Below are 13,024 nucleotides of genomic sequence, written 5' to 3'. Positions count from 1 at the left end.
ATTACAAGTTTCCGATTTTTAATGACCAAACTCACTCATTAGTTTTTAAGCCACCAAGCTGAAATGCAATACCAAACCCCGGCCTTCGTCAAAGATTGCTTTGCCAAATTTCAATCAATTTGATTGAAAAATGAGGGTGTGACAGTGCCGCCTCAACTTTTACAAAAAGCCGGATATGACGTCATCAAAGGTATTTATCGAAAAAATGAAAAAAGTATCCGGGGATATCATACCCAGTAACTCTCATGTCAAATTTCATAAAGATCGGCCCAGTAGTTTAGTCTGAATCGCTCTACACAGACACACACACATACACCACGACCCTCGTCTCAATTCCCCCCTCTATGTTAAAACATTTAGTCAAAACTTGACTAAATGTAAAAAACAAGAATGGTAGGTTAATGGAACGTTTATTATTGACAAAACTAAACCGGCGTTACATTTAGTACGTCGACTTAGTGGACTTTTAAGTAAATAGACCGACACACACTTATGATACCATACTTTGAAGTAAATAGACCGACACACACTTATGATACCATACTTTGAAGTAAATAGACCGACACACACTTATGATACCATACTTTTAAGTAAATAGACCGACACACACTTATGATACCATACTTTTGTATCATAAGTGTGTGTCTGTTTGTCTACTTAAAAGAACACTGGTTCGACGTTCTAGTAAATGTAAAGTTTTGTTTTTGTCAATAATAAACGTTTCATTCATCTACCGTTCTTGTTTTTTTATTCTGAATTTTGGAACGATAGCATTCTATCTGTTAATGGATTTCCTCTAATGAGGAAGACATATAAATATAAAACCCTGGTGACCAGTTTCTTTGAGAACAAAGATTTGTATATAATTTATGTAAAGAAACTGTGTACATTCAATGCACAGTGAGCCATTGACCAGAGAGCCTTATCGTTAGTATATGAAATAAAGCGCGCCCGAAAGCTTTTTTCTGTACGCATAAAAAAAGGCCACACTTAAAGTACATCAACAGGCCCATAAAAACCAACCAAAATCCACAACAGAAGCAGGCTAAAAACTAACAACAAAAAAACAAACACTAAAAACACTTTCAAACCAGCTGTGCCTAGGGTAGTCGATTCAGTAATTACCGTCAATTCCAAGGCCATTTTAAAAACATAAAAGCGCGTCGATCCACCATCGTGTAGAGCCACCTTTATGGAGCGAAATAAGTCTACCATACGTACGGGTCCAATTGGGACAATTCCGAATCACCGGCTGCGCTATCGCAACGCTTACTCCTCACACGTGCGTTTTCGCTTCCGGAGGCAGGTCTGGGCGTGCGACCAAGCGTGACACGGGCTGCGTTGTGGCCACGCTTCAGTGAATGTTCGCACAACTTGATTCCGAGGTCAACAAGCGGAATCTCAGTGGAAGTGCTAGAATTTGACTTTATGTTTATCATCTGAAACTTGAACAGCTGACATTGACTGAGAGAGACTGAGAGAGACTGGGAGAGAGGGAGAGAGGGAGATATGTCGTGTGTGTGTGTGTGTGTGTGTGTGTGTGTGTGTGTGTGTGTGTGAGTATGTGTGTGTGTGTGTGTGTGTGTGTGTGTGTGTGTGTGTGTGTGTGTGTGTGTGTGTGTGTATGTGTGAGTGTTCTTTTCCAGAAACTTTATGGCCAAGGCCTTCAATACCTAAAGTTATATCAACCCGTCCGCATCAAGAAGGGATATAAGGCCAACAAAAAAAATAGGTGTGGTTACGGTAACATAGCCAAAAAAAATAGGGTAGGAAGGTAGGCAATCACTTTTTTTTTAAACTTTTTTTTCTAATGTGTACAAAATAATTAAACCTACTTGACAGGGAAATAAGTGTGCAACTCGGGCGATTTCGCTTTCATTGCGTTTTCTGCACTCGTTTTCTTGTTTTTTGGGGGGATTTTTTGACAAATGTAATAAAAAGTTATAGGGTCGGCCCCTAAAAATAGGGTAGGTCGGGTTACCGTAACCACACCTATTTTTTTTTAGGCCTAATTATGTACACACATAAGGTCAGAGTAAAGCGGCAGAGCAAGAGGGCAGGAAGCAATTTTCCAAGTCGTCTTCTTCAAGGTGTCCAGGTGGTCTGAAACAGTTAAATATGATAGTGCGGGTTTCGCTTGGCTGAACTCGGTCAGTGCAGGCACTCTTGCTAAAGTGCAGACCGAAATCAAGCATGGGCGGTACAAATCCCTTTTTGCAATGATCGCCAGAAACAAGGTGACTCTCAATAATCCTGACTTCATAGCGTCATTTTAATGCTTTGCTTTAAAAAAATCAAATGTTTTATGGTTTATGTTTCGTTCAAGGGTCGAGAGCCAGACTGAGTTGGTAGCCGAAAAAGAAAAGAAAAGAGAGAAACAAAGTGGGGAAACCAAGACAGCACATATAAAAAAGAAATGTGTGCTTAGATTTACATTGAAATGAAGAATCAGAATAGCTGTTCGTTATTTGTGAAGTGTGCTTTAATTGTTGCTTTCTTTGCTGTATTTGTGTGTGTATACTTGCTTTCTGTCAAGCCGTCAGCGTTCTTGTTCTTCCTGCTGCTTTGCAAATTAAGTCACCAACTTGATTATGGATACCAAATTAACTTTAATCCTCTGCAAACACTTCAAATTCGAACCAACTGACCCTCTCCTCCTCAAGCCCGCCCCACATAAATACACACTCATTTTCTCTATCTCCACACACACACACACCCGCCCCCCCCCCCCCCCCCCCCGCCCCTCTACATACCGAACCTCCTATCACTTTCCCTTGGCGTCACCATCCATATCTCCGTCAGTTAAAACTTTCTGCCAGAATTTTTGACATGACGCAACGAGGGAATTGTTAGGGGCCCAGTCAGTAATCATAGAAGCATGTAACTTTCGCGGGCACGTGCACTGCTTGCCCGCTCACAAGACAGAACTGCTTCCGCATACGTCTATGGTGGCGTGCTAGTGCTAGAAGTCAACATTCATACAAGGATCACAGTATTGCAGTGAGCTCTCCCCAAGTATGTTTTGGAAATTAATATAAAAAAAGAAAGAAAACGTATGAAAAACGAAAGTTGTGTGCATAAGAGTGACACCAGAAAGATGTTAGTCAGAGGTATTCATGTCAAAGATCTTTCGCTCGCATTTTAACTAATATTTTTTAAAAAGCAACTCATGTAAATCTGGTACAACACAGCAAGCCATGTAGTGTTCTCGATATATATACCACATCTTCCTGTGTTAGTATTGATAAATTCAAAAAGAATCATTGAAAACAAGAATTAGTGTAATAAATCAGCAAGAATAATTATTGTGATATTTTAAGTTATTGAGACATCACGTACAGTGTTCCAAGAGATGTATAGAGCAAATCGAGAAAATGAATTATTGAACGAAGCGCGTAGCACTGAGTTCAATAACTATTTTCAAGATTTGCTTTATTTGTTTCAATAACGATATTGTCAGTAACTACCACTCAACAGTCTATCAGTCTAGACGCATGGCCGGGAACGCAGAAGAAGAAGTCAGTAACTACAAGAGGTTACAACGTTTGACAAGGCACGTTTATCTGCAGGCGAATGTATAACTGTGTGGACAGGTCGAGTTAGATCTACTTGTGTGTGTGTACCGGCTTTCTCGTGCTTTGCAAGCTTCTCACCAGAGTAGCACATTTCGGGGGTATTGACGGTTTTATTGCCGACGATGATTTTACGATTTGATGACCCTCTGGACCGTTTCATCCATTTGCCAATAACAGCATGAGTTACAGTTATGCTAAATGTACCCGTAAGCATACAGTTTCACTTTTATATTCAGTAAATCGAGACATCTACCAAAGTTTATACGCTCCCAATAATTGAACAACCCCCAAGCAACTGAGTGAAGTCCCCTGATGTCAAAGTGACACGATGGTTTGATCATTCGCAAAAAAATAAAGTGGGCATGATATTTTTCGTAATGTATCTGCATTCATCTGGGAGGCGTTTTCTATTTACATCGTTGTTGTCCTGAAATATGCGAAAACCGTTCATTTCAGTACTGAATTGGACGGGCGCTGTGGCGGGGTGGTAAGACGTCGGCCTCTTAATCGGAAGGTCGAGGGTTCGAATCCCGGTCGCGGCCGCCTGGTGGGTTAAGTGTGGAGATTTTTCCGATCTCCCAGGTCAACTTATGTGCAGACCTGCTAGTGGCTTATCCCCCTTCGTGTGTACACGCAAGCACAAGACCAAGTGCGCACGGAAAAGATCCTGTAATCCATGTCAGAGTTCGGTGGGTTATAGAAACACAAAAATATCCAGCATGCTTCCTCCGAAAGCGGCGTATGGCTGCCTTAATGGCGGGGTAAAAACGGTCATACACGTAAAATTCCACTCGTGCAAAAAACACGAGTGTACGTGGGAGTTTCAGCCCACGAACGCAGAAGAAGAAGAAGAAGTACTGAATTGACGCTGTCGCCTGCTACATGTACGAGTAGGACTAGTCTATCAAATCAGTCGACTTCCAAATGCTGCATGGTCTAGCTCGAAACTCTGTCAGAAAAGCAATTCTGCTTTAAGTCGCGGGGAATTTTAGGGTCAAGCATCATTTGGTAATGTTGAGACGATAAGCTACACTATATGTCACTAACACAGAGGATGAGAAGAATCTTCTCAAATCGAAGGAAGGGCCACAAGCACCCGTATGAATACGCTGCCTGTTTTTTTAAATTTTTTTTAGCGCACTCCAATTAGCCAATCAACTGTTTCACATCAGTCATGTGACACCAGTACTTACTGACAATTGTAATTATTTTCACTTTTGGGCAAAAGTATGCCGCCATACAATTCAGACATAACAAGTTATCTACCACAGGGCCTGGAAGTACACTCCAGCGCTGATTAGAGCAGACTTTGCGTTCTTGCGAGAGACTGACTGCAGCTAGCAGCATTCTGGCAGCATCTAGCAGCCGATAACTACCAGCGATAAATCCCTTTTTAAACCGCCGTAAATCTGTCTGCCGCTCCCCCTCCCCCTATCTTCTGTACTCCTGATTTTGAGTGTGAGTTTGCCAGGCATTCGCAGGGTCTTTCAGTCTGCGTTTTTCAGTGTTGCCGCCGCAAAATATAACCTTGTTAACATTTCACCGGCAGGAACTGTGCGTGCTTACCAGACGGAAACCACGGCTGTGTTATTGTTAAGAATATGCTAGTTTGATTTCTTTCTTTCTTTTTCTTTTTTTTTCTGTGGAGACAGAAAGTCTGAGATTTTGTTTGAGTTGAAATGGTGTTGTAACAAAACATAGTCCCATATTTTTTAAAGAAAAAACTGAGTCCGTTTTTCGTTCAGCATTCGGCCGGGACTAAGATAGCCACTATCATTGCTGATCTTGTGAAGTGACGGGATGGGTACAAGGCAGATGCGCCGAGCGTACTCAGTAAGTGAAGAGCAGTGTCATCAACCTTCGGCATCTTTCGGAAATGATATCGTTCTAACTGTGTGTGTGTATGTGTGTGTGTGTGTGTGTGTGTGTGTGTGTGTGTGTGTGTGTGTGTGTATGTGTGTGTGTGTGTGTGTGTGTGTGTGTAAGGTGTGCGTTATTGCATGCGTGCGTGCATGGGTATGTTTGCGTCAGTGCTTGCTTTCATACGTGCGTGTGTGTGTTCGCATGCATGCTTTCGTGCTTGCCGCGTGTCTCAGTCTCTGTCTGTCGGCCTGTTTGTCTGTCTGTGTGTGGCCAGTGTGTATAAGATCATCATCATCACCTCTAATAATGAAGTTAACAGGGCGACGCACTGAATAGCCTAGCAGGAAATAAACCCCATCACAGATCACCAGGTCTCGCTCTACTTTTACCTGGCTTCTTTTTCCCTTTAACTGCCACCAAGTGCGAACAAGCAAAAAACCAAGCCATCAGAATTTCTTAAACCTGAACAGGAAATGTAAAACTAAAACTAAGAGGAAATAAACAAAGGAATACGCAGAAGCAGAAAAAAAGAGAACAAAAAACAAAACGAGAGTGAAAAAGAAAAGGGAGATAAGGACTCAGTCGTTCTTAAAGTTGTCTGCCCTTGACAGTTATAGCTGCACACATCGGTCACAAATCCGTGGATTACTATAAAACATAAATGCAAATGAATCTGAGCGTTTGGCCGATATTTGATCGCAAGTGTGAGAGTGTGTATGTTTCTTGCTGGCCGCACCCAGCGAGTGATATCAACAGCGGCAAACCGCATTATGTATTGTGGCAGTCAGTAAAGAGAGAGAGAGAGAGAGAGAGAGAGAGAGAGAGAGAGAGAGAGAGAGAGAGAGAGAGACAGACAGACAGACAGACAGACAGACAGACAGACAGACAGACAGACAGAGACAGAGAGAGACAGACCGAGACAGAGAGAGAGAGAGACAGAGGGAGACATGAGAGAGACAGAGAGAGAGAGAGACTGAGAGAGACAGAGACAGACAGAGAGAGTGAGAGGCAGAGACAGAGATAGCTAAGAGAGAGAGGGAGCTAGAAAGAGAGAGACAGAGAGACAGAGACAGAGAGAGAAGGACTGAGAGAGAAGGATAGAGAGAGAGAGAGAGAGAAGGAGATAGAGAGAGAGAGAGAAGAAGAGAGAAAGAGAGAGAGAGAGAGAGAGAGAGAGAGAGAGAGAGAGAGAGAGAGAGAGAGAGAGAGAGAGAAAAGGAGAGAGAGAAAAGGAGAGAGAGAAAGAAAAGGAGAGAGAGAGAGAGAAGGAAAGAGAGAGAGAGAGAAGGAGAGAGAGAGAGAGAGAGAAGGAGAGAGAGAGAGAGAGAGAGAGAGAGAGAGAGAGAGAGAGAGAGAGAGAGAGAGAAAAAAAATGTAAGAATTTAAATCACTTTCGTTATACCGCTTTTCTGATATAAGACAGCAGAAGGCAAGGCTAACTGGAAGTTGATCTTTTCAAAAGAAGAAGAAAGAGGACGCCAATAAATGATACTTTGTGTGATATAACTCTCTTACGGAAAAAGCCATGAAAAAAGGCTTTCTGTGCTGTCGTCGTAAAACACCACGTTATTTGAGCAAAACATACTTAACTTGAATTTCTAGTTGCTCTTTTCTGAAACTGACATCGCAGAAAGAATTAAAGAAAGAAGAGTCAAAACCACAATGTTTACTTGTTACACCTTTTTTTCCACCCCAGTTCCCGTGTTACGCCAGATTTCTCTCCTATCGTCAGCTGCTAGGTTCAAAATGAACGCAACCAAACAAACCGAGCCGATAATTAAAATAAAAAAAAAGGAACTTCACAAAATCACAAAATTAGAGCAGGGTTCAAAATAAGGCGCAATAAAGAATGGGACAACAACAACAACAACAACAACAACAACAACAACAACAACAACCGTATCCCAGGTCAGCTGCAAGGTACAAAATAGGCGCAATAAGGTGTGGGGTAACCCCCCCCCCTCCCACCCCCACCCCCACCCCCCATCCAGAAGAAAAAGAAAATGAAGAAGAAAATGAAGAAGAAGAAGACGAAGAAGAAGAAACAACAACAACAACAACAACAACAACAACAACAACAACAATCACAACAACAACAACAATAACGACAACAACGAAAACAACAACGGTATCCAACCTCAGCTGCAAGGTAAAACAAAAACAAAAGGCGCGACAAGGAACGGGGCAAACACATCCACATACACAATAAACGCAACAAGGAATGGGGAAAACAAACAAATCAGATTACAAACAAACAAACAAAACCAAAACAAGAGGTTCGACCGAAGAGAACAAAATAAGGCGCAACAGGGTACGGGTGTATCGCGTCAACAGCATGACAAAAAGTGTGCCATGCACGTGCAAGTCGGCACCGCACGCGGGATGGAGCGCGGGACTGACACGTTCTGACAGGCTGAAAGGCACTGGCGCCGAACGCCGGCGTTGGGAAGGCCAAGGAATGCTTCCCTGTCTCTGTCTCTCTCTACGATCTATCCTGGCTTCTCGGTGCTCAGCCATCTTCTCCTTCTTCCTCTATTCTAGATCTCCTTCGTCTCCTTCGTCAGTCTCCTCCTCTATTTTTTTTCCTCTTCCAGACCAGATAAGAATCGAGATGGTGGACAGATAAGCCCCTCCGACACGAAATTGCCCCCAAGATTTACGGGTGCAAATAGACAACTGGGCAGGATCTGATTCCGCAAGGGTGTGGGGTGTTGAGCAGTGGCAAGAAGCGGTCTTATTTGTTTATCTATTTATTTATGTATTCATTTTATTCATTAACGTATTCATTTATTTATTTGTTTTTACATTTAGTCAAGTTTTGACTAAATGTTTTAACATAGAGGGGGAATCGAGACGAGGGTCGTGGTGTATGTGTGTGTGTGCGTGTGTGTGAGTGTGTGTGTGTACGTGTGTGTGTCTGTCTGTGCGTGTATGTGTGTGTGTAGAGCGATTCAGACTAAACTACTGGACCGATCTTTATGAAATTTTACATGAGAGTTCCTGGGAATGATATCCCCGGAGGATTTTTCATTTTTTCGATAAATGTCTTTGATGACGTCATATCCGGCTTTTTGTAAAAGTTGAGGCGGCACTGTCACACCTTCATTTTTCAATAAAATTGATAGAAATTTTGGCCAAGCAATTTTCGACGAAGGCCGGACTTTGGTATTGCATTCCAGCTTGGAGGCTTACAAATTAATTAATGACTTTGGTCATTAAAAATCTGAAAATTGTAATTAAAATTATTTTTTTATAAAACGATCCAAAATTACGTTCATCTTATTTTTTTTATCATTTTCTGATTCCAAAAACATGTACATATGCTAGGTTAAAAACAAGCTCTGAAAATTAAAAATATAAAAATTATGATTAAAATAAAATTTCCGATATCGATATAAAAGCAATTTCATCGTATTATTCTAAAAACATATAGATATGATATGTTTGGATTACAAACACGCTCAGAAAGTTAAAACGAAGAGAGGTACAGAAAAGCGTGCTATGCAGTACAGCGCAACCACCCCCGCGCTAAACAGGCTCGTTAATTTCACTGCCTTTTGCACGAGCGGCGGATTACGGTAATTGTGAAAAAATGCAGTGCGTTCAGTTTCATTCTGTGAGTTCCACAGCTTGACTAAATGTAGTAATTTCGCCTTACGCGACTTGTTGTATGTTATTATCTTACTAGAGTTTGAATTTTATGTGGCGTGGTTTTATTTTGCTTTATTTTGTTGCTCTGTATTGTGATTAGGTGGTGTTTTTACATTTAGTCAAGTTTTTACTAAATGTTTTAACGTAGAGGGGGGAATCGAGACGAGGGTCGTGGTGTATGTGCGTGTGTCTGTGTGTGTGTGTGTGGAGAGCGATTCAGACTAAACTACTGGTCCGATCTTTATGAAATTTGACATGAGAGTTCCTGGGTTTGAAATTCCCGATCCTGTTTTTCATTTTTTTGATAAATGTCTTTGATGACGTCATATCCGGCTTTTCGTGAAAGTTGAGGCGGCACTGTCACGCCCTCATTTTTCAACCAAATTGGTTACAATTTGGTCAAGTAATCTTCGACAAAGCCCGGACTTTGGTATTGCATTTCAGCTTGGTGGCTTAAAAATTAATTAATGACTTTGGTCATTAAAAATCTGAAAATTGTAAAAAAAAATAAAAATTTATTCAACGATCCAAATTTACGTTTATTTTATTCTCCATCATTTTCTCATTCCAAAAACATATAAATATGTTATATTTGGATTAAAAACAAGCTCTGAAAATTAAATATATAAAAATTGTTATATTTGGATTAAAAACAAGCTCTGAAAATTAAAAATATAAAAAATATTATCAAAATTAAATTGTCCAAATCAATTTAAAAACACTTTCATCTTATTTCTTGTCGGTTCCTGATTCCAAAAAACATATAGATATGCTATGTAAAATTTCATAAAGATCGGTCCAGTAGTTTACTCTGAATCGCTCCACACACACACACACACACACACACACACAGACAGACAGACACACACACACACAAACACACACACACACAATAAACACACACACACACGTGTACACACACGCACACACACACACACACACACACCACACCCTCATCTCGATTCCCCCTCTATGTTAAAACATTTAGTCAAAACTTGACTAAATGTAAAAAACAGTGAATGTTCGTGCTTGACAATCATATATTTCTCTCTCTCTCTCTCTCTCTCTCTCTCTCTCTCTCTCTCTCTCTCTCTCTCTCTCTCTCTCGCTCTCTCTCTCTCTCGCTCTCTCGCCCGCACCTTCCGTCGAACGTTTCTCGAAACATATCACGCAAAAAAAGAATAGCACAAGACAGTCTCGGCAAATGAGACAAAAAAGACGAGATTTTCAATTACCGCGGCGTTTGGTAATGGCCGTTTCAAACGCACACCGCTCAAGAACGAGAGGCGGAAAAGGGCCAATGAAGAATGTTATAAAATTAAAAGGAATATCAGTTTTCTGCGATCTCTGGTTGCGGTAAATTGGAGAAACGAGGCAATGGAAGAGGCGGATTTTTATTGGCCTTTGGCAGGTATTCGTGTCGCACGGAGAAAAACAATTTCGCTGAATTTTGTGCTGTTCGGTACAATTTCTTGCGGTTTTCTTCAGAAGCAGTATCAGAGAACATGCATTAGTGCTTGCTGAATGGCTTTTATTTAGCGTCTAATTTTAAGAAAATGACGAGCTTCGTGTCTGAAGACGGCTTGATAGTTCAAAAGAACATCTTGAAGGATACCCCATTGTTATTTTCTTTACAGCGCAATAGAAGACAATCTGTATAGTGTGGAACTAGTGTGTACTTTGACTGAAACTGCAGACGCTATCACGTGTAAGCGTGTTGACTTTCACCAAAACGTTTGGTGAAGCAAAATGATTTCTCTGTAGCCGGCTTTTAACGAGTAAATAAAAGTCGCCTGAAAGGCTTTATGTTCAAACTTTCCTTTGAGCTTCGACAACATCGGCTTCCTTGACAAAAGCAAAGATACGAAAGAACATTACCCTGCTATGAAATTCTTCGGAAAACTGTTCGAATAGCATCGAAACCCCAGAGATGGTACATGGAACATGCACATGGACATATAGCTTAAATTGTTGTCTGATAGTACATTTACATGAGTTCATTTAAGTGCGTTCTTGTTGCTTTTTACATTTAGTCAAGTTTTGACTAAATGTTTTAACATAGAGGGGGAATCGAGACGAGGGTCGTGGTGTATGTGTGTCTGTGTGTGTGTGTGTGTGTGTGTGTGTGTGTGTGTGTGTGTGTGTGTGTGTGTCTGTGTGTGTGTGTCTGTCTGTCTGTCTGTGCGTGTGTGTGTGTAGAGCGATTCAGACTAAACTACTGGACCGATCTTTATGAAATTTGACATGAGAGTTCCTGGGAATGATATCCCCGGATGTTTTTTTCATTTTTTCGATAAATACCTTTGATGACGTCACACCCTCATTTTGATTGAAATTTTGGCAAAGCAATCTTCGACGAAGGCCGGACTTTGGTATTGCATTTCAGCTTGGTGGCTTAAAAACCAATGAATGAGTTTGGTCATTAAAAATCGGAAACTTGTAATTAAAATTATTTTGTTTATAAAACGATCCAAAAATAATTACATCTTATTCTTCGTCATTTTCTGATTCCAAAAACATGTACATAAATGTTATATTTGGATTACAAACAAGCTCTGAAAATTAAAAATATGAAAATTATGATTACAATTAATTTTCCGAAATCGATTTAAAAACAATTTCATCTTATTCCTTGTCGGTCCCTCATTCCAAAAACATATAGATATGATATGTTTGGATTAAAAACAAACTCAGTAAGCTAAAAAGAACAGACATACAAAAAAGCGTGTTATCCTGCTCAGCGCGACCACTTTCGCAATATTCTGCATGGCTTGTCGATTTCATTGCCTTTCCCACGAGCGGTGGACTGACGAAACTACGAGTATGTGGTCTTGGTGAAAAAAGCAGTGCGCTCAGTTTTATTCTGTGAGTTCGACAGCTTGACTAAATGTTGTTATTTCGCCTTACGCGACATGTTTTTTATTGGCCTTTCAAATTTAATGGAATGATGACGTTCGTTAAATGAATGAAACACTGTTTCAACCGAGATCAAGCAATTACGGGACGTACCAAGCGCTTTGAACATCAAAGATACCGGTAAAAGCGAGCTATTTGTATATAACAGTGATATTGTATCTCGTTTAATTGAAAGCACATACACCTGAAATACCTTCCACTGAGAGGAGGTGACCCGAATTTCTCAGCGATGGGACAATAACGTAATGAAATAGAAAATAAAAATGAAAAATACTGCTGTTTCTCGCTATCAAGGGCGTTTACATCCTTTTGTTATAAATGTCACCGCCAACCCTCATTTGGATATAACATTACTGTTTCATCTAATCATGAACGGCTTTACTTGACAGCCAAACCAACAAATACACTCAAAACTCTTTACAAAGCCAACAATGCCAGTCCAGCTTTAACATTCCAGTCTGGCAAACTCAAATGATAAGAGATAACCGAGCCAGCCCAAGAAGAAGAAGAAGAAGAAGAAGAAGAAGAAGAAGAAGAAGAAGAAGAAGAAGAAGAAGAAGAAGAAGAAGAAGAAGAAGAACAGCAGCAGCAGCAGCAACAACAACAGCAACAACAACAACAACAACAACAACAACAACAACAACAACAACAACAACAACAACAACAACAACAACAACAACAACAACAACAACCTATCCCATGTATGGCCAATGAAGCCACCCGAGCCAATACCACGTAAGAACAGCTGTCGTCCACGTTTGTTCCACTCGCACGAAGCTCTGTCGATCAGCAGAAGACTTCTCTTCCTGTCCTCCCTCGGTAAAGATGGAATACAGATCAGATCGAACGCGGGATAAAATAGAGACTAAAAAAGGATTGTGCAGTCTCCCTTACCCATCCTGCGTAAGGCTTGATCTGCATCGTTTTATCGCTGTTGCGGATGATATTAGAGAGTGGGAGAGAGAACACAACGATTTTTGTAGATATTGTGTGTGTTGCGCGTGTCGCTCATTTCTTTC

Source organism: Littorina saxatilis, linkage group LG3 (assembly GCF_037325665.1).
Source record: "Littorina saxatilis isolate snail1 linkage group LG3, US_GU_Lsax_2.0, whole genome shotgun sequence".
Classification (NCBI taxonomy): Eukaryota; Metazoa; Mollusca; class Gastropoda; order Littorinimorpha; family Littorinidae; genus Littorina; species Littorina saxatilis.
Note: the sequence above shows the minus strand (reverse complement) of the source record.